Genomic DNA, 23613 nt, shown 5'->3' on the forward strand with positions numbered 1-23613 from the left:
TAATTTTGATCGGCTCTTCTCTCCCGATACCACTTGGAGGTCCCATTTGTTTTCTTTTTTATATGTATTTTTGTGTCCCCCTTGCTTTTAATTTTTGTATCAATAAATAGTTATTTTACGTTTATTCTTGTTCTCTTCACTTCTTATCCTCTGCTTGGTATACCTCATAGAGGATTATGGTTGTTATGCATACTTTGGAGTGACTTTCGAGCCACAAATACTAATTAGGACTATGATAATGAAGTTCCTTAAGGGGTCTAGTTTCCAAAATGGTGTCACTTGTGCGGGGTTTCTACTGTTTAGGTACACCAGGGGCTCTGCAAATGCAACATGACGACCGCAGACCATTCCATCAAAGTCTGCATTTTGAAACGTCACTACTTTCCTTCTGAGCTGCGATGTGCACCCAAACAGTGGTCCACCGACACATATGGGGTATCGGCGTACTCAGGATAAACTGGACAACTTTCGTGGTCTAATTTCTCCTGTTACCCTTGTGAAAATAAAAATTTGGGGGCGAAAAGATCATTTCTGTGGAAAAAATATGATTTTTTATTTTCACGGCTCTACAATATAAACTACTGTGAATCACTTGGGGGTTCAAAGTGCTCACCACACATCTACATAAGTTCCTTAAGAGGTCTAGTTTCCAAAATGGTGTCACTTGTGGGGGTTTCTACTATTTAGGCACATCAGGGGCTCTCCAAACGCGACATGGGTTCAGATCTCAATTCCAGTCAATTCTGCATTGAAAAAGTCAAATGGCACTCCTTCTCTTCCAAGCTCTGCCATGCGCCCCAACAGTGGTTTACCCCCACATATGGGGTATCAGTATCGGCGTATTCAGGAGAAATTGTACAACAAAACTTCTGGTTCATTTTCTCTTCTTACACTTGTGAAAATTAAAAAAATTGTTTCTGAAGTAAAAATTTTTCCTTCCACATTGGTTCAGTTCCTGTGAAGCACTTAAAGGGTTAATACACTTCTTGAATGTGGTTTTGAGAACCTTGAGGGGTGTAGTTTTTAGAATGGTGTCACTTTTGGGTATTTTCTGTCATGTACACTCCTCAAAGTGATTTTAAATGTGAGATGTCCCTAAAAAAAAGGTTTTGTAAATTTTGTTGTAAAAATGAGAAATCGCTGGTCAACTTTTAACCCATATAACTTTCTAACAAAAAAAAATGTGGTTCCAAAACTGTGCTGATGTAAAGTAGACATGTAGGAAATGTTATTTATTAACTATTTTGTCTGACATATCTCTCTGATTTAAGGGCATAAAAATTCAAAATTTGAAAATTGCAAAATTTTAAAACTTTTCGCCATATTTCCATTTTGTTCATAAATAAACGCAAGTAATGTTACCACTAGTATGAAGTACAATATTTCACGAAAAAACAGTCTCAGAATCAGTGGGATCCATTAATGCATTTCAGAGTTATAACCTCATAAAGTGACAGTGGTCAGAACTTTAAAAATTGGCTTGGTCATTAAGCTGCAAATTGGCTCCATTACTAATGGGTTAATAGAAGTTAATAGAAAAACAACAATAAAGAAAAAAAATGTCTCTTAAAGGATCTTGTTAGAATAAGATTCCTAAACATACGACAGAATCATGATGGAAGCTTTTATTTTAGATATATTAATTTCAATGTTTTGTGTTACAGGAAAACATGAGGATGACATAGCAATCAGAATTGATGATTCTCCTCATGGACCCGGGAATGAACAGAGCGACGTCACAGGCTACAAGATCTCAGTGCCTGGATACCCTAAAGTAATAATCATCAGGTCAGATGAGGATGAGGTCTCCTCCCCTGACGATTAGGCAACACCTGTGTGAAGTTGGCACCCCATGTTCTCAAAAGATGAATAAAAATACACCATTCGTTTGTGCTGCGTTTGTGCTGGTTTGTTGCGCAAAAATGAACGTTTGTGCCGCTTTGGTTCCAGAGATATTGCGCGTTATATTTTTATGAAGCTCCACCCACTTTCCACCCCATGTTCTTAAATTTTAAAAATGAATACACCATTCGTTTGTGCTGCGTTTGTGCTGGTTTGTGCTGCAAAAATAAACGTTTGCACCGCTTTGGTTTCCGAGATATTGTGCGCTCAATTTGCTGAAACTCCGCCCACTTTCCACCCCATGTTCTTAAATTTTAAAAATGAATACACCATTCGTTTGTGCTGCGTTTGTGCTAGTTTGTGCTGCAAAAATAAACGTTTGCACCGCTTTGGTGTCCGAGATATTGTGCGCTCAATTTGCTGAAACTCCGCCCACTTTCCACCCCATGTTCTTAAATTTTAAAAATGAATACACCATTCGTTTGTGCTGCGTTTGTGCTGGTTTGTGCTGCTTTGGTTTTTGAAATCTCGCACTGAGTTTGTGCCTCAAATCACTGTAACTGATATATGGATAAAGGGAGATAAAAAGAAATGAAAAACACCGGCTAGCCATAGCAATTTTATAATAAAAAAAAATGTATAAATTGTTCCTTACTAGACCCCATACTTCATTTTGATTTCCTGCTTGTGATGCCCCTCCCCCACACACTGTAACTTGGGGAAAGGCCTAAGCAAATGTATGCCTAACAATTTGACTACTAGCTGAGAGACTCCCAGGGTAAATCAAGTGTACTTACTTATTTGAACTGAAAATGTGCTAAACTGTCTTGGTAGATTTCTGCAAAGCTATTACCTGAGCAAAGAAACTTTAGTTCAATCATGGAGTTGTACTTTTATCTGTCTACAACAGTATTTCCCAAGCAGGGTGCCTGCAGGTGTTGCAAAACTACAACTCCCAGCATGACCGGACAGTCAAAGGCTGTCCGGGTATGCTGGGGGTTGTAGTTCTCCAACACATCAAGTTGTTTGTAATTACAGTAAGGGTACCGTCACACAGTGCAATTTTGATCGCTACGACGGCACGATTCGTGATGCTCCAGCATCGTAACAATATCGCTCCAGCGTCGTAGACTGCTGTCACACTTTGCAATGTACGACGCTGGAGCGATAATTTCATGACGTATGTGCGATGTAGAAGCCGTTGGTTACTATGCGCACATCGTATACGATATATGTTACACCATGCGATCATGCCGCCACAGCGGGACACTAGACGACGAAAGAAAGTTTCAAACGATCTGCTACGACGTACGATTCTCAGCAGGGTCCCTGATCGCAGGAGCGTGTCACACACTACGATATCGTACCTATATCGCTCGAACGTCACGAATCGTGCCGTCGTAGCGATCAAAATTGCACTGTGTGACGGTACCCTAATGCTTTGGCCCATTAAAAGAGTACTCTGCTGCAAAACTTATCCCCTATCCCACCCCCGGGGGGGGGGAGGGGTTGGGTTTGGTACTGACCACTGGGCCCCCTGCAATCTCCTGCTCCCTGCAATCTCAGTGCTCCCCTGCATGGAGCAATCACCGCCCTGTGCAGAGTGACTGCCAACCACAGGGCTTTGCTGTGGCAGGCGCGCCCCCACCATTTATTACTATGGGAGAGGCAGAGATACACAATACACTTTTCATCTGTAAAAGTAGAGAGAAGTGAGCGTGCTAAGAATAGGATTATTTAATCTCAGTACAGTGATCCCTCAACACATACAATGGCCCCAACATACGATCATTTCAACATATGAAGGACTCTGTTGAATGCAGCATCACCTGCTGCTCCAGTATGGTTTTAACATACGATGATTCACCTGGAACTAATTACCATTGTATGTTGAGGGACCACTGTATCTTAACTATTAAAAATTATGTAATCAATTATTTTCCATATAATACACTGCATGTAAAACTAAAAAAAACATTTTTTGTTTTGATCAGATGCCCAGGAAGCCAGCCTGTGACTATGATGACATTATAAATGTCATCTGTTCTTCACATGAAAAAATTATTACAGGACAGGCAATAGCATTCCCCTCAGAAAAAGTATGGGTAGACTTGTGTCAAAAAATAAATAACAAAATTTCACCAAAAAACCTTTACACGTTTGTAAAGACAAATCGGCACAATGTATGGGAAGCCCTTGGTCTGTACAAAGATGTTACAAATATCCCAAAACAACCTTCCAACAGTGAGAGCTCAGAAGGAACAGAGAGTCATTCATCAGTTCAGTGCTGTGACATTCAGTTTGAGTTCAGTCTTTCTTTTCAGAGCTGGATCAAAATTTGGCCTGAAAAAGTAATTTACAATGACAAATCTATGTATGCTGATAAAAGAGAATACACAATCTTAAAACCTGGTACATGGACTCACATATTGAATGAGGAGATCTGGAAAAATATCAAGTCATCGTGCACACTTAAATTCAGGAGGGCAAAGGTTTATCCAAATGTTGTATCTAACTACATAGATATAACAGGGTGCTGCACAGAGTGTGATGCACAACTATCCATAAAAGTTGAAGAAATACCAGAGATTGCTAAGCCAGTAGTGCTTAAGTGTATGATCTGCAATATTGATGACAGTCTCCACACAGGAAAATCAAAACGTAAATTATCAGGAGATTTAAGAAAAAGGTTGTCAAAAGAACTCTGGGAAGGACGAAAACAAGCACATGTATGGCGAGCAGCTGAGGCTTATAAAGTTATGGATGTTGGTGACCCTGAGCCTAGCCATCTACCAAATCTAGCAACGTTAAGAAAAGCCAAGCAAGAGATTGGCGAAAGAGAGATAATGCACAAGGACCCAATTCTTTCATTACATCTCCTGAAATACAGTGTTCCTCAGACTGGAAGCATACACAACATTGGTCTAGATAAATTTTTTTGCCATTACTGGACCCCGTCTCAGATGCAAGTGTACCAAATAAAGTCAAAGAACTTGGGTTCCTATGTAAGTTTTGATGCAACAGGTTCAGTAGTGAGAAAACTAAAAAGACCTGTTGGCATTTCTGGACACATCTTTTTGTGCCAAGGGGTTTTGTGTTCGAGTGGAGATCATATCCCAGTAGTGCAGATGCTTTCTGAGAGCCATACTATTAATTCTATAGCGCAATGGCTGACAGAATGGAAACAAGCAGGTGCTACTGTTCCAAAGGAAGCAGTTTGTGATTTCTCCCTCGCTTTGCTTGGAGCTCTAGTTAAGGCTTTCACTCCTTACCCCGACTTGAAGACATATATAAATCAGTGCTTTGGAGTGTTGACCAGGAATGTTGCATCAAAACTACCACCATGCTTTATTAGAATTGATGTTGCGCACTGTATCAAGCTTATTAGCCGATGGGAATGTCTGAGGCAAGCTGGAAACAGAGTAAGGGAATTCTATCTCAGAGCAATGGCACAACTTCTACAGTCTACATCACTTGATGATACGAGAGAACTCATTCATTCAATTTCAGTTGTTGCTTTTAGTGAATCAGAAGGGAATGATGACAGAGGCACACCAGTTTTATCAGAGACTAGCAAAGTTCAACTGAAGAGACGGATTGCAGAGGGACGTGTTTTACCCACTGTCACTGAAGATGACTATGGAGTAGAGATGAAAGAACAAGAGGATGAGCCAATTCAACCATGCCAAACAGACCTGAAAATATGGGCAACAGAAATTTGTGAAAGGAGTAAGATGCTTGCAGCAAATCATGGTGACCGAGACAATTTACATTTCCTTCCAGAACTTGTTCCAAATCTTTTAAGAATGGCATGTTACCTTCCACTTTGGACAGCCATAATGGTTCCACACTTTAAAAGTGTGAACATGACAGCAAGTTCTGCAAATGTTGAGGCTGAATTTAAGAACATAAAAAATGGACTCTTTAAACATGAATGTCTCCCTATTAGAACCGACCGATTTGTAATTCGTCACCTTGAATTTATGGAAGGCAAAATGAGACTTTCCTCAGTTCCCATAAAGAAAACCGAAAGCAGTGAAAATATGAGCCAAGACAATGGGCAAAAAAACAGCAACTGTGAGGAGGATTCACAAGTTCACATAAAATTGGGTGATGAAAGTAGCTTGCAGGAGCAGCCTGTTGAAAATTGGAAAGGTCTCAGTAGTCCTCCAAAAAAGAGATTGTCCTACCTAACCCCATGTTCCGAGTTGCTGCACATGGACACAAAATTTAACCGAAAAAAAAAGGTGAGCATTTTGAAAAATGGTAACCATCTAGCTAAAAAACCAATACAAGTAAACAAAAAGCTTATAAGTATCATTAATACCTGTGCATTTGATTCATTTTGCCAGTGTCTTTGTTGTGCATTCTGGGACAGTGGATTATTTTGCAATTATGTCAACAAAGAGAACACCATTGAAATTTTTGAATTGGTGCAGACAATTGTGACAAAGGGAGTTGGAAAGGAAGTTTATACAATGAGGGCTAAAATACTGTCTGGAATATTTGAATATGTTCAGCTGAAGTCAGGTGTGAGGCAGGTCAATGCTGAATGTAATGTTGCACACATAATCTCAATGACAATGAGACAGGTACCAAGCGTAATAATTAAAACACAGTGTTCTTCTGTGTACTGCAATAGAAATATAGCTAATTCAAGAGCAATCCCTCTTCTGCCAATCAATATACATATTTTAGAAACTAATGGACTTAGTAAACTTCAGCTAGCATTGGAAGATGGGCTACACCTAAATGTTTCAAAATGTCTAAAGCCATTAAAGTCACCTCAAGAGTGTCCAGATGGCTTGAAAATTCAGGATGCATCTTCATTGAAATTCCTTTGCAGTGGTTCGGTCACGCACAGCTGCACCACTGGACCAGTACTTTGTATTGAAATAAGTGCAGAAACACAGTATACACTGTCCGAAATACCTGTGAACATACATCTGGACAGTCATTCATTTGTGCTACGAGGGGTTGTTGCCTTCATTCCAGGAACTGGCAATATGTCTCTTGGTCATTATGTTGCCTATTGTAGAAGAAAATTTAATGGCTGGGAGAAATATGATGACCTGTGTGACTTTATTACAACAGCCTCTGCAAAGACCAAGATACAACCCCATGTTGTGATATTTACAAAGGAGGAGTGAATATGTGGAGAATCTGTCTCATCATGAGTCCCGTGGCAAGTCACAGGCTGCAAGATTGTTGTGGAAAGTTTAAAAGTCTCCTGGCACCAAACAAAGTGTTAGTAGTGCTTTCCTCTAAGGTTGTTTTGGTGCTTAAAGTGTATGTTTAAAATAACCTAAAATATGCCTTACCAATATTTTTTTATTCTGTTAACATTTTGTTAATGTGGATTTCCCATTATGATTAAACCGTTTCATGGTTCTTTAAACAGTTCTGCTGTCTACAAAGTTTCATCTGTTATTGGTAATTCCATTTTTATCTGTTTGATTTGCAAAGATTTATTAAGCTCTGAAGGTCCTGTTTAGTTGGACAGCTATATTAAAATAACAATACTTTTGTTTTGAGCCAGACACAAAATCATGGTCTACCACGGTTTTGAGTCCAGCAAGAAAACCGCATATGTAGCAAAAATGAGCCAACTAGAGTCACTTGCGGACCCCCGCCAGATCATAGAAATGAATGGAGCGTATGCCCAGTATGCCCAAATGTAATGTTAACCCAGCCATATTCACACTGCAATCCAAAGCCATCACACACAAAGTGGTGATGTCTACGGTCATTGCATATTTATGCAAAGATTTTCATAGAAGATGACAGTCACTTTACATAAACTGGCCAACGTCAAAAGTAATCACAATCTTTTTTTTTCCCTGGAATTCTTTTTATAGTGCAACGTAATTTGGCTAAACAATGTTTGCTAGGTATAATGTAGAAAAAATTGAAAGCTAGCACTCAATCAACTAAAGTTCACGGTGCCAGTGAACGGGATACTCGATCCCACAAGTCATAAAGTCAAAGTAATCACTGCACTCGTATATTATCGAATTAGCAAAAAGTTTATTAAATATAAATTCGTGAAAAAGAGGTATTTGGCGAATTGACGTTTCGGCCAAACCTTGGCCTTGTTCACAAAATCGCTGTAACAAGCAAAAGACAAAACAATATTATAAACAGACAAATATCTACAAATATACATATTTACATTACATAAAAGAATACATGTCAAAAGAGTTTAGCTGCCATGGTCAGACATACTCAAGAAGAAAAGACTATCTACTGCATCCTGAGGATAACGTAGCGGAGAGACGTTCAAAGGACAAGGTCATGTTGAATGCTAGAAATGGACATGGAAAGAAGACATACCCCGTTATAACTCTGTTGTTTTGTACAGAAAGGACCCTATTTGACCGGTGAGTCAGGTAAAGGAATAAAGTTGCATAACCTGGAAAAAGTAATACAGCGTGAGGATGTAATTTTGAGACTGAATATCTACACGCACCCGTACATATACACACTCCCCCATATACATATATATATATATATATATATACCCCCTATGGGTAATCTAGACTGTATTACTAAGATTCTATAGCCACGCCATTCAGGGTGGACTGTAGGGTAGAGGGTAATCCAGATCTACTGGAATGGAAGCACCACATACATGATGTCAGATAAATCGACTGGTGATCCCCCTATATGTGTCCCATTGTGTGAGCATATGTCTCTATTACCACAAAGATGAAAGCATGCCATAAACGTACTAACCATATTGAAATCATAAAGAGCGCTTGCCAGTGCACTGTAGCCGCAATTCCGGCTGGAAAGACACCTATAGCTGAAATACATGTTGACATATATGTAAAGATCAAGGGGGGAATATATAGACTAGCCAGACTGAAAAAAGTATATATATATAGTCAATGGAATACCTGCCCTGTGTGTAATATCAGGGATACAGCTTGGGCTGTGTTCCTCCTGCGTTAATTGGAAAGCCCCAGAGAGAATGAGACCATATAATGCTGCGGGCAAAAAGAGTATTATGGCTAGGACTCATAGGGGAAAAGGACAATGCATTCATATTTACTGGATCATATGGGTACCTGTATCGCTTATGCATGCAGAAGCATAGATGTATTCAGGGGTGTAATAGCGGAAGTGGACTCCCTGTATAGTGTGGTCTATTAAAGGCAGAACTGGGGATGATATCCCTGTAAAAGGAGGAAGGTACAGGCTAAACGATAGCTATCCTGGGTGGTGATACACTTATCTTAATGTTGTGCCGGAGTCTCACGTCTCTGTATCCCTTGGCAGCAGGGGGCAAGCGTTGGTGGCGTAGTGGAGGAAGCCGACACAATCCTGTGTCACGGCGGTGAATCAGCTTAATGTGAGCCATGGCGTCTGGTGTATAAGAAGATCCCCGGCCGATCATGTGACCGGAAGTGCAGGGGAACGCTAGCGCCTGCGCACAAGTGTATCCCTGGTACTAGTGTGCCAAAGTCCCCGCGCCTGCGCACTAGGGGCCGCCCTGAGCGCCAATGTGATGACACCTGCGCGTGCGTCTTAGCTAGCCTATAGAGACGTTGCCAGCGCCTGCGCTCTGTGTTCGGGCTCCAAAAGAGCCTCCCACTATGTAGTCCTGGCCGGGTCATAGCCGAGGGGGAGGGGGGAAAAAAGAGGGAAAGGCCTGGCTGTCTGCAGGCAAGCTGTATGTGTACAATGATGCAGGCACTGAACCTAGATGTAGACTGTCTATGGGGTGACATACAAGACAGATCACTGTAAATAAACCAAATCACATCATATCACAAGAACATATTAAATGGTAGGAGTCCAAACTAAAAGAAAAAGAATACTGAAACGAATGAAATAAATGTAAAGAAACAGGATGAAAAAAATGAGAAAAATGAAATAAATGAAATGAAAAAAATGAAAAAAAAATGAAAAAAATGAAAAAAAGGAAAAAAATGAAAAAAATGAAAAAAATGAAAAAAATGAAAAAACTGAAAAAAATGAAAAAAATGAAAAAAATGAAAAAAATAAATAAGCAAAATTGAATGAAACAAAAGAATGACAAAATCATGAAAAAAGTGAAAATAATGAAAAAATGAAAAAATATAGTAATATAAATGAAGAAAAAAATGTAAAAAGTAAAAAATGAAAAATAAAAAATAAAAAGGGGAAAGACTAAAAAATGAAACTTATAAAAAAGACTAGTGGGGTATGCGTCTTACCAAGTCGAGCGCGTATCTCACAGAGGTTGTTAGTGCAAGTGGTCACTGGTTCTATATGGAAAATAAAATTAAGTTAGCCAGTCTATCTCACGGTTCAAGCCACGTGGATGCAGTGTATCAAGCGTATATATCCAGAAGGTCTCTCGCTGTTTCAGAAGTTTCACATGATCACCTCCTCTCCTGGGGCGGGAGACCTTTTCTATAATCTGGAACCTTAGTTGTGCTACATTGTGGTTGGCTTCTTTAAAGTGTAGGGGGAGAGGAAGCCATAGCTTCCCACAACGGATTGTGGACTTATGGTTAGATATCCGATCCCTAACCGCTTGAGTTGTCTCCCCTACATATAATAGCCCACATGGGCATTTTATAATGTAGACAACGAAATTTGTTTCACAAGTGTAGTAGTCCTTGATTTTGTATGACTTGCCAGTTCGTGGGTGCACTATTTCGCTTCCCTTAATCACGTTCGAGCAGCTCATACAGCCCAAACATGGAAAGGTCCCTGTTCGTTTGTGCCCTGAGAGTGTTCTCATAGTTAATGTTTTCTGTGTGCCTAAATCTGCTTTGACGACCTTATCTCTTATGTTCCTGGGCCTTCTGGTGCACATCAGTGGGGGTTCCTTGAATATGGGAATAGTTGGGTATGCCCTGTTCAAAAGTGGCCAATGTGCCCGAATTAAGTTATGTATTCTCCGCATTGTCGGATGATGACTATGAACAAATGGGAGTCTAGGGTTCTTTTGGGGTTTTATTGCTCCGATCTCTGTTTCATCAAGAACCTTGATGGACTCAGTATTAAGGAGGTCAGCGGGATAGTTACGGGCCCTAAATTTTTCCGACATTTCTTGTACCCTGGTCGCTTTCACTTCAGGGTCGGAAACAATCCTAGAGACTCTCTTGAACTGGGATCTTGGAAGGCTGTCTTTGGTAGACTTAGGGTGACAGCTGTTGTAAAGCAGAAGGCTGTTACAATCCGTTGGTTTAGAATATAAGTCTGTGCTCAAAATACCCACGGAGTCTTTGAGGACTTTAGTGTCCAGGAAGGTGACTTCACTGTGATGGTGTACAAGTGTGAAGGTGAGTTCTGGTCTGGTGGTATTGATGTCATTATAGAATTCCTGAAGACTGGTGTGGTTCCCCTGCCATATGCAAAATATATCAGCGATATATCTATACCAAATTCGTGCATGCTGTTGAAAAATGGGGTTGGCATATACATGCTCTCTCTCGAAATGATCCATGTACAGGTTAGCGTATGCTGGGGCCACATTGGACCCCATAGCAGTGCCACATATCTGCACAAAGAAGTCATCCTCAAAGAGGAAGAAGTTTTCTCTAAGCACCAGATTCAAGAGATCTATACATAGGTCATGTGTATTGTTGTCGATTCCTGCTTCTTGTAACGTGAGTGAAACAGCTGCAATCCCCCTGTCGTGAACGATGGAGGTATACAGACTGTTGACGTCTAATGTGCATAGTAGACTATCAGGAGGAACGCTTGAAATGTTTCGGATTTTAGTTAAAAAGTCACTGGTATCCAATATGAATGACTTGGTCATCCGTGTATAGGGTGTGAGTATTTTCTCCAAAAATCTTGAGAGGGGGTTAAGTACCGAGTCAGTTGAGGCTACAATGGGACGACCGGGGGGATTCTGGACATTTTTATGTATTTTAGGGAGAATATACAATACTGGAGTAACCGGATGATGGTTAATGAGGAAGGTTTTAGTTTTGCTGTCTATGGTTCCTAAGCTCATGTATTTGTCTATCACAGTATTAATTTTCCGCTGTATGGAATATGTGGGGTCCCCTTGAAGTTTTTTGTAGGTACCAGTATCAGATAATTGTCTCCTCACCTCGGTAACGTAATGATGTTTGTTCATAATAACGATGGCTCCCCCCTTATCCGCTGGTTTGATTACGATGTTCCTATTCTCACTCAACGTGTCTAATGCTTGTTTCTCTAGAGGGTTGAGGTTATGGCGGACTGGGAGGAGACCAAGGCGCTGTTCGTGTATAGTCCCCTTAATGTCTCTATCAAGGAGCTTGATGAAAGTTTCTACCGCGTGGTTGGACTTGGGCGGGACAAAAGTACTCGGGTTTCTCAGACCTAGTGATCCTAGGGTGATTTTAGCCTCTTCTCTCTGACTAGATGTTGTGCCTAATCTATTGACTGCTGAAATGGGAGGTTCTTCAAAGTGTACCTTTAGCCTGATGTTCCTATAAAAGCGTTGGAGATCTCTTTCCAATTGGAACGAGTCCCATTTGGGAGTGGGGCAAAAAGATAGGCCCATGTTCAAGACTTTAAGCTCTAGAGGAGAAAGGGTGTAGTCAGAGATATTTACTACAGAGTTTGGACTCCTACCTGTGATCGCAATGTCATGTGGCGGTCCATGTTTCTTCTTCCTTCCCCTCCTTGTGGGCGCGCGGCTTGTCCTAAAAAACGCGGTCCTGTTGCTCCACCAGTCTCGCTGCCAGATCCTGCAGATGAGCCCCCGGCCGGCGAGGAGCCCCCTGAGGGGTAATTCCCTCCTGGTGTGCGTCGATATCTTGGTCTTGTTCGGCGGGGGGCTGAATCCTCCCATCGGTATACTTTGTTAGATAAATAGTCCTCGGCGTCCCTTTGGAATTTAGTTCGTTTCCTTTCTTCAAGGGACCGTTGGTAAGTGGCAAGGCTTGAGTCTATTTTACTCTTGAGCGTAGAGAGTTCAGTAGTATTCAGAGTGGCTGTCAATTGAGTCTCAATACTCTCTATTTTTTCTTCGGTACTTTTTATAGCTTCTTGTAGGTGTTCAATAGTCAATAGTATTATGTCAAAAGAGCACTTGTTCAGAATTTTTTGAAATGTTGCACAGTACTTCGCATCGTCCGAGAATAGTGTTGGACGTAAATTGCAGCGTAAACCTCGAGGTATTCTGGCCTGTCGATGGTACTCTCCCAAAGTTGCACAATGTAGATCGTAGCTGATGAGCTTCTTCTTCTCCTTCTCCCAATCCCTCAATTTTACATCCTTGCTTGGTAGATGGAGAAAGTCAGTTCTAGTCTTTATCTTGGACAAGATGGTGGAACCTGTGGTTTCATCATAGACGTATGTCTCGGCTGACATGGATTCGATTGGTGCTTATAACTTACGAAGCTAATAACTGTAGAAAAAATTGAAAGCTAGCACTCAATCAACTAAAGTTCACGGTGCCAGTGAACGGGATACTCGATCCCACAAGTCATAAAGTCAAAGTAATCACTGCACTCGTATATTATCGAATTAGCAAAAAGTTTATTAAATATAAATTCGTGAAAAAGAGGTATTTGGCGAATTGACGTTTCGGCCAAACCTTGGCCTTGTTCACAAAATCGCTGTAACAAGCAAAAGACAAAACAATATTATAAACAGACAAATATCTACAAATATACATATTTACATTACATAAAAGAATACATGTCAAAAGAGTTTAGCTGCCATGGTCAGACATACTCAAGAAGAAAAGACTATCTACTGCATCCTGAGGATAACGTAGCGGAGAGACGTTCAAAGGACAAGGTCATGTTGAATGCTAGAAATGGACATGGAAAGAAGACATACCCCGTTATAACTCTGTTGTTTTGTACAGAAAGGACCCTATTTGACCGGTGAGTCAGGTAAAGGAATAAAGTTGCATAACATGGAAAAAGTAATACAGCATGAGGATGTAATTTTGAGACTGAATATCTACACGCACCCGTACATATACACACTCCCCCATATACATATATATATATATATATATATACCCCCTATGGGTAATCTAGACTGTATTACTAAGATTCTATAGCCACGCCATTCAGGGTGGACTGTAGGGTAGAGGGTAATCCATATCTACTGGAATGGAAGCACCACATACATGATGTCAGATAAATCGACTGGTGATCCCCCTATATGTGTCCCATTGTGTGAGCATATGTCTCGATAATATACGAGTGCAGTGATTACTTTGACTTTATGACTTGTGGGATCGAGTATCCCGTTCACTGGCACCGTGAACTTTAGTTGATTGAGTGCTAGCTTTCAATTTTTTCTACAGTTATTAGCTTCGTAAGTTATAAGCACCAATCGAATCCATGTCAGCCGAGACATACGTCTATGATGAAACCACAGGTTCCACCATCTTGTCCAAGATAAAGACTAGAACTGACTTTCTCCATCTACCAAGCAAGGATGTAAAATTGAGGGATTGGGAGAAGGAGAAGAAGAAGCTCATCAGCTACGATCTACATTGTGCAACTTTGGGAGAGTACCATCGACAGGCCAGAATACCTCGAGGTTTACGCTGCAATTTACGTCCAACACTATTCTCGGACGATGCGAAGTACTGTGCAACATTTCAAAAAATTCTGAACAAGTGCTCTTTTGACATAATACTATTGACTATTGAACACCTACAAGAAGCTATAAAAAGTACCGAAGAAAAAATAGAGAGTATTGAGACTCAATTGACAGCCACTCTGAATACTACTGAACTCTCTACGCTCAAGAGTAAAATAGACTCAAGCCTTGCCACTTACCAACGGTCCCTTGAAGAAAGGAAACGAACTAAATTCCAAAGGGACGCCGAGGACTATTTATCTAACAAAGTATACCGATGGGAGGATTCAGCCCCCCGCCGAACAAGACCAAGATATCGACGCACACCAGGAGGGAATTACCCCTCAGGGGGCTCCTCGCCGGCCGGGGGCTCATCTGCAGGATCTGGCAGCGAGACTGGTGGAGCAACAGGACCGCGTTTTTTAGGACAAGCCGCGCGCCCACAAGGAGGGGAAGGAAGAAGAAACATGGACCGCCACATGACATTGCGATCACAGGTAGGAGTCCAAACTCTGTAGTAAATATCTCTGACTACACCCTTTCTCCTCTAGAGCTTAAAGTCTTGAACATGGGCCTATCTTTTTGCCCCACTCCCAAATGGGACTCGTTCCAATTGGAAAGAGATCTCCAACGCTTTTATAGGAACATCAGGCTAAAGGTACACTTTGAAGAACCTCCCATTTCAGCAGTCAATAGATTAGGCACAACATCTAGTCAGAGAGAAGAGGCTAAAATCACCCTAGGATCACTAGGTCTGAGAAACCCGAGTACTTTTGTCCCGCCCAAGTCCAACCACGCGGTAGAAACTTTCATCAAGCTCCTTGATAGAGACATTAAGGGGACTATACACGAACAGCGCCTTGGTCTCCTCCCAGTCCGCCATAACCTCAACCCTCTAGAGAAACAAGCATTAGACACGTTGAGTGAGAATAGGAACATCGTAATCAAACCAGCGGATAAGGGGGGAGCCATCGTTATTATGAACAAACATCATTACGTTACCGAGGTGAGGAGACAATTATCTGATACTGGTACCTACAAAAAACTTCAAGGGGACCCCACATATTCCATACAGCGGAAAATTAATACTGTGATAGACAAATACATGAGCTTAGGAACCATAGACAGCAAAACTAAAACCTTCCTCATTAACCATCATCCGGTTACTCCAGTATTGTATATTCTCCCTAAAATACATAAAAATGTCCAGAATCCCCCCGGTCGTCCCATTGTAGCCTCAACTGACTCGGTACTTAACCCCCTCTCAAGATTTTTGGAGAAAATACTCACACCCTATACACGGATGACCAAGTCATTCATATTGGATACCAGTGACTTTTTAACTAAAATCCGAAACATTTCAAGCGTTCCTCCTGATAGTCTACTATGCACATTAGACGTCAACAGTCTGTATACCTCCATCGTTCACGACAGGGGGATTGCAGCTGTTTCACTCACGTTACAAGAAGCAGGAATCGACAACAATACACATGACCTATGTATAGATCTCTTGAATCTGGTGCTTAGAGAAAACTTCTTCCTCTTTGAGGATGACTTCTTTGTGCAGATATGTGGCACTGCTATGGGGTCCAATGTGGCCCCAGCATACGCTAACCTGTACATGGATCATTTCGAGAGAGAGCATGTATATGCCAACCCCATTTTTCAACAGCATGCACGAATTTGGTATAGATATATCGCTGATATATTTTGCATATGGCAGGGGAACCACACCAGTCTTCAGGAATTCTATAATGACATCAATACCACCAGACCAGAACTCACCTTCACACTTGTACACCATCACAGTGAAGTCACCTTCCTGGACACTAAAGTCCTCAAAGACTCCGTGGGTATTTTGAGCACAGACTTATATTCTAAACCAACGGATTGTAACAGCCTTCTGCTTTACAACAGCTGTCACCCTAAGTCTACCAAAGACAGCCTTCCAAGATCCCAGTTCAAGAGAGTCTCTAGGATTGTTTCCGACCCTGAAGTGAAAGCGACCAGGGTACAAGAAATGTCGGAAAAATTTAGGGCCCGTAACTATCCCGCTGACCTCCTTAATACTGAGTCCATCAAGGTTCTTGATGAAACAGAGATCGGAGCAATAAAACCCCAAAAGAACCCTAGACTCCCATTTGTTCATAGTCATCATCCGACAATGCGGAGAAAACATAACTTAATTCGGGCACATTGGCCACTTTTGAACAGGGCATACCCAACTATTCCCATATTCAAGGAACCCCCACTGATGTGCACCAGAAGGCCCAGGAACATAAGAGATAAGGTCGTCAAAGCAGATTTAGGCACACAGAAAACATTAACTATGAGAACACTCTCAGGGCACAAACGAACAGGGACCTTTCCATGTTTGGGCTGTATGAGCTGCTCGAACGTGATTAAGGGAAGCGAAATAGTGCACCCACGAACTGGCAAGTCATACAAAATCAAGGACTACTACACTTGTGAAACAAATTTCGTTGTCTACATTATAAAATGCCCATGTGGGCTATTATATGTAGGGGAGACAACTCAAGCGGTTAGGGATCGGATATCTAACCATAAGTCCACAATCCATTGTGGGAAGCTATGGCTTCCTCTCCCCCTACACTTTAAAGAAGCCAACCACAATGTAGCACAACTAAGGTTCCAGATTATAGAAAAGGTCTCCCGCCCCAGGAGAGGAGGTGATCATGTGAAACTTCTGAAACAGCGAGAGACCTTCTGGATATATACGCTTGATACACTGCATCCACGTGGCTTGAACCGTGAGATAGACTGGCTAACTTAATTTTATTTTCCATATAGAACCAGTGACCACTTGCACTAACAACCTCTGTGAGATACGCGCTCGACTTGGTAAGACGCATACCCCACTAGTCTTTTTTATAAGTTTCATTTTTTAGTCTTTCCCCTTTTTATTTTTTATTTTTCATTTTTTACTTTTTACATTTTTTTCTTCATTTATATTACTATATTTTTTCATTTTTTCATTATTTTCACTTTTTTCATGATTTTGTCATTCTTTTGTTTCATTCAATTTTGCTTATTTATTTCTTTCATTTTTTTCATTTTTTTCAGTTTTTTCAGTTTTTTCATTTTTTTCATTTTTTTCATTTTTTTCCTTTTTTTCATTTTTTTTCATTTTTTTCATTTCATTTATTTCATTTTTCTCATTTTTTTCATCCTGTTTCTTTACATTTATTTCATTCGTTTCAGTATTCTTTTTCTTTTAGTTTGGACTCCTACCATTTAATATGTTCTTGTGATATGATGTGATTTGGTTTATTTACAGTGATCTGTCTTGTATGTCACCCCATAGACAGTCTACATCTAGGTTCAGTGCCTGCATCATTGTACACATACAGCTTGCCTGCAGACAGCCAGGCCTTTCCCTCTTTTTTCCCCCCTCCCCCTCGGCTATGACCCGGCCAGGACTACATAGTGGGAGGCTCTTTTGGAGCCCGAACACAGAGCGCAGGCGCTGGCAACGTCTCTATAGGCTAGCTAAGACGCACGCGCAGGTGTCATCACATTGGCGCTCAGGGCGGCCCCTAGTGCGCAGGCGCGGGGACTTTGGCACACTAGTACCAGGGATACACTTGTGCGCAGGCGCTAGCGTTCCCCTGCACTTCCGGTCACATGATCGGCCGGGGATCTTCTTATACACCAGACGCCATGGCTCACATTAAGCTGATTCACCGCCGTGACACAGGATTGTGTCGGCTTCCTCCACTACGCCACCAACGCTTGCCCCCTGCTGCCAAGGGATACAGAGACGTGGACTCCGGCACAACATTAAGATAAGTGTATCACCACCCAGGATAGCTATCGTTTAGCCTGTACCTTCCTCCTTTTACAGGGATATCATCCCCAGTTCTGCCTTTAATAGACCACACTATACAGGGAGTCCACTTCCGCTATTACACCCCTGAATACATCTATGCTTCTGCATGCATAAGCGATACAGGTACCCATATGATCCAGTAAATATGAATGCATTGTCCTTTTCCCCTATGAGTCCTAGCCATAATACTCTTTTTGCCCGCAGCATTATATGGTCTCATTCTCTCTGGGGCTTTCCAATTAACGCAGGAGGAACACAGCCCAAGCTGTATCCCTGATATTACACACAGGGCAGGTATTCCATTGACTATATATATATATACTTTTTTCAGTCTGGCTAGTCTATATATTCCCCCCTTGATCTTTACATATATGTCAACATGTATTTCAGCTATAGGTGTCTTTCCAGCCGGAATTGCGGCTACAGTGCACTGGCAAGCGCTCTTTATGATTTCAGTATGGTTAGTACGTTTATGGCATGCTTTCATCTTTGTGGTAATAGAGACATATGCTCACACAATGGGACACATATAGGGGGATCACCAGTCGATTTATCTGACATCATGTATGTGGTGCTTCCATTCCAGTAGATCTGGATTACCCTCTACCCTACAGTCCACCCTGAATGGCGTGGCTATAGAATCTTAGTAATACAGTCTAGATTACCCATAGGGGGTATATATATATATATATATATATATATATGTATATGGGGGAGTGTGTATATGTACGGGTGCGTGTAGATATTCAGTCTCAAAATTACATCCTCACGCTGTATTACTTTTTCCAGGTTATGCAACTTTATTCCTTTACCTGACTCACCGGTCAAATAGGGTCCTTTCTGTACAAAACAACAGAGTTATAACGGGGTATGTCTTCTTTCCATGTCCATTTCTAGCATTCAACATGACCTTGTCCTTTGAACGTCTCTCCGCTACGTTATCCTCAGGATGCAGTAGATAGTCTTTTCTTCTTGAGTATGTCTGACCATGGCAGCTAAACTCTTTTGACATGTATTCTTTTATGTAATGTAAATATGTATATTTGTAGATATTTGTCTGTTTATAATATTGTTTTGTCTTTTGCTTGTTACAGCGATTTTGTGAACAAGGCCAAGGTTTGGCCGAAACGTCAATTCGCCAAATACCTCTTTTTCACGAATTTATATTTAATAAACTTTTTGCTAATTCGATAATATACGAGTGCAGTGATTACTTTGACTTTATGCTAGGTATAATGGGCTTCAGGGCTGGTGCAAGGGTTTTTGCCACCCTAGGTGAAAGCTAATTTTGCTGCCCCCTTGACCCCGCCCATTGGCTCCACCCATTAACACGCCCTGCCTTACTACTGGGGTGAAAATAAATGAATGACTACAACCAATGGCACTCGTGCTTAGCTGTAGAGGTTATAAATCCAGGAGTAACCTGACCTTGTTCCTCAGTGATGGTGCAAACTCTTTACTAGTCTGCAGTTCCCTTCAGGGTGAATGGTCTGGTGTCACGAATATAGTGGAAGCCGAAACTATCCCCACTCAATAGGTGAGAGTGTCAACTAATGCTGCTCAGGCAATAACCTCGACTCTGCATAATGAAATGTAAACAGACATTAGCCCCCACAGAATACCGACCCCTGGCTTATGACATCACTATGACATCGCTGGAGATAGCAGAGATGTATATACAGACATTAGCCCCCACAGAATGCCGACCCCTGGCTTATGACATCACTATGACATCGCTGGAGGTAGCAGAGATGTATATACAGACATTAGCCCCCACAGAATGCCGACCCCTGGCTTATGACATCACTATGACATCGCTGGAGATAGCAGAGATGTATATACAGACATTAGCCCCCACAGAATGCCGACCCCTGGCTTATGACATCACTATGACATCGCTGGAGATAGCAGAGATGTATATACAGACATTAGCCCCCACAGAATGCCGACCCCTGGCTTATGACATCACTATGACATCGCTGGAGGTAGCAGAGATGTATATACAGACATTAGCCCCCACAGAATGCCGACCCCTGGCTTATGACATCACTATGACATCACTGGAGGTAGCAGAGATGTATATACAGACATTAGCCCCCACAGAATGCCGACCCCTGGCTTATGACATCACTATGACATCGCTGGAGGTAGCAGAGATGTATATACAGACATTAGCCCCCACAGAATGCCGACCCCTGGCTTATGACATCACTATGACATCGCTGGAGATAGCAGAGATGTATATACAGACATTAGCCCCCACAGAATGCCGACCCCTGGCTTATGACATCACTATGACATCGCTGGAGGTAGCAGAGATGTATATACAGACATTAGCCCCCACAGAATGCCGACCCCTGGCTTATGACATCACTATGACATCGCTGGAGGTAGCAGAGATGTATATACAGACATTAGCCCCCACAGAATGCCGACCCCTGGCTTATGACATCACTATGACATCGCTGGAGATAGCAGAGATGTATATACAGACATTAGCCCCCACAGAATGCCGACCCCTGGCTTATGACATCACTATGACATCGCTGGAGGTAGCAGAGATGTATATACAGACATTAGCCCCCACAGAATGCCGACCCCTGGCTTATGACATCACTATGACATCACTGGAGGTAGCAGAGATGTATATACAGACATTAGCCCCCACAGAATGCCGACCCCTGGCTTATGACATCACTATGACATCGCTGGAGGTAGCAGAGATGTATATACAGACATTAGCCCCCACAGAATGCCGACCCCTGGCTTATGACATCACTATGACATCGCTGGAGATAGCAGAGATGTATATACAGACATTAGCCCCCACAGAATGCCGACCCCTGGCTTATGACATCACTATGACATCGCTGGAGATAGCAGAGATGTATATACAGACATTAGCCCCCACAGAATGCCGACCCCTGGCTTATGACATCACTATGACATCGCTGGAGGTAGCAGAGATGTATATACAGACATTAGCCCCCACAGAATGCCGACCCCTGGCTTATGACATCACTATGACATCACTGGAGGTAGCAGAGATGTATATACAGACATTAGCCCCCACAGAATGCCGACCCCTGGCTTATGACATCACTATGACATCGCTGGAGGTAGCAGAGATGTATATACAGACATTAGCCCCCACAGAATGCCGACCCCTGGCTTATGACATCACTATGACATCGCTGGAGATAGCAGAGATGTATATACAGACATTAGCCCCCACAGAATGCCGACCCCTGGCTTATGACATCACTATGACATCGCTGGAGGTAGCAGAGATGTATATACAGACATTAGCCCCCACAGAATGCCGACCCCTGGCTTATGACATCACTATGACATCGCTGGAGATAGCAGAGATGTATATACAGACATTAGCCCCCACAGAATGCCGACCCCTGGCTTATGACATCACTATGACATCGCTGGAGGTAGCAGAGATGTATATACAGACATTAGCCCCCACAGAATGCCGACCCCTGGCTTATGACATCACTATGACATCACTGGAGGTAGCAGAGATGTATATACAGACATTAGCCCCCACAGAATGCCGACCCCTGGCTTATGACATCACTATGACATCGCTGGAGGTAGCAGAGATGTATATACAGACATTAGCCCCCACAGAATGCCGACCCCTGGCTTATGACATCACTATGACATCGCTGGAGATAGCAGAGATGTATATACAGACATTAGCCCCCACAGAATGCCGACCCCTGGCTTATGACATCACTATGACATCGCTGGAGGTAGCAGAGATGTATATACAGACATTAGCCCCCACAGAATGCCGACCCCTGGCTTATGACATCACTATGACATCGCTGGAGATAGCAGAGATGTATATACAGACATTAGCCCCCACAGAATGCCGACCCCTGGCTTATGACATCACTATGACATCGCTGGAGGTAGCAGAGATGTATATACAGACATTAGCCCCCACAGAATGCCGACCCCTGGCTTATGACATCACTATGACATCGCTGGAGATAGCAGAGATGTATATACAGACATTAGCCCCCACAGAATGCCGACCCCTGGCTTATGACATCACTATGACATCGCTGGAGGTAGCAGAGATGTATATACAGACATTAGCCCCCACAGAATGCCGACCCCTGGCTTATGGCATCACTATGACATCGCTGGAGGTAGCAGAGATGTATATACAGACATTAGCCCCCACAGAATGCCGACCCCTGGCTTATGACATCACTATGACATCACTGGAGGTAGCAGAGATGTATATACAGACATTAGCCCCCACAGAATGCCGACCCCTGGCTTATGACATCACTATGACATCGCTGGAGATAGCAGAGATGTATATACAGACATTAGACCCCACAGAATGCCGACCCCTGGCTTATGACATCACTATGACATCGCTGGAGGTAGCAGAGATGTATATACAGACATTAGCCCCCACAGAATGCCGACCCCTGGCTTATGACATCACTATGACATCACTGGAGGTAGCAGAGATGTATATACAGACATTAGCCCCCACAGAATGCCGACCCCTGGCTTATGACATCACTATGACATCGCTGGAGGTAGCAGAGATGTATATACAGACATTAGCCCCCACAGAATGCCGACCCCTGGCTTATGACATCACTATGACATCGCTGGAGATAGCAGAGATGTATATACAGACATTAGCCCCCACAGAATGCCGACCCCTGGCTTATGACATCACTATGACATCGCTGGAGGTAGCAGAGATGTATATACAGACATTAGCCCCCACAGAATGCCGACCCCTGGCTTATGGCATCACTATGACATCGCTGGAGGTAGCAGAGATGTATATACAGACATTAGCCCCCACAGAATGCCGACCCCTGGCTTATGACATCACTATGACATCGCTGGAGATAGCAGAGATGTATATACAGACATTAGCCCCCACAGAATGCCGACCCCTGGCTTATGACATCACTATGACATCGCTGGGTGTAGCAGAGATGTATATACAGACATTAGCCCCCACAGAATGCCGACCCCTGGCTTATGACATCACTATGACATCGCTGGAGGCAGCAGAGATGTATATACAGACATTAGCCCCCACAGAATGCCGACCCCTGGCTTATGACATCACTATGACATCGCTGGAGGTAGCAGAGATGTATATACAGACATTAGCCCCCACAGAATGCCGACCCCTGGCTTATGACATCACTATGACATCGCTGGAGATAGCAGAGATGTATATACAGACATTAGCCCCCACAGAATGCCGACCCCTGGCTTATGGCATCACTATGACATCACTGGAGGTAGCAGAGATGTATATACAGACATTAGCCCCCACAGAATGCCGACCCCTGGCTTATGACATCACTATGACATCG

Source organism: Ranitomeya imitator, chromosome 1 (genome assembly GCF_032444005.1).
Source record: "Ranitomeya imitator isolate aRanImi1 chromosome 1, aRanImi1.pri, whole genome shotgun sequence".
NCBI classification, from domain to species: domain Eukaryota; kingdom Metazoa; phylum Chordata; class Amphibia; order Anura; family Dendrobatidae; genus Ranitomeya; species Ranitomeya imitator.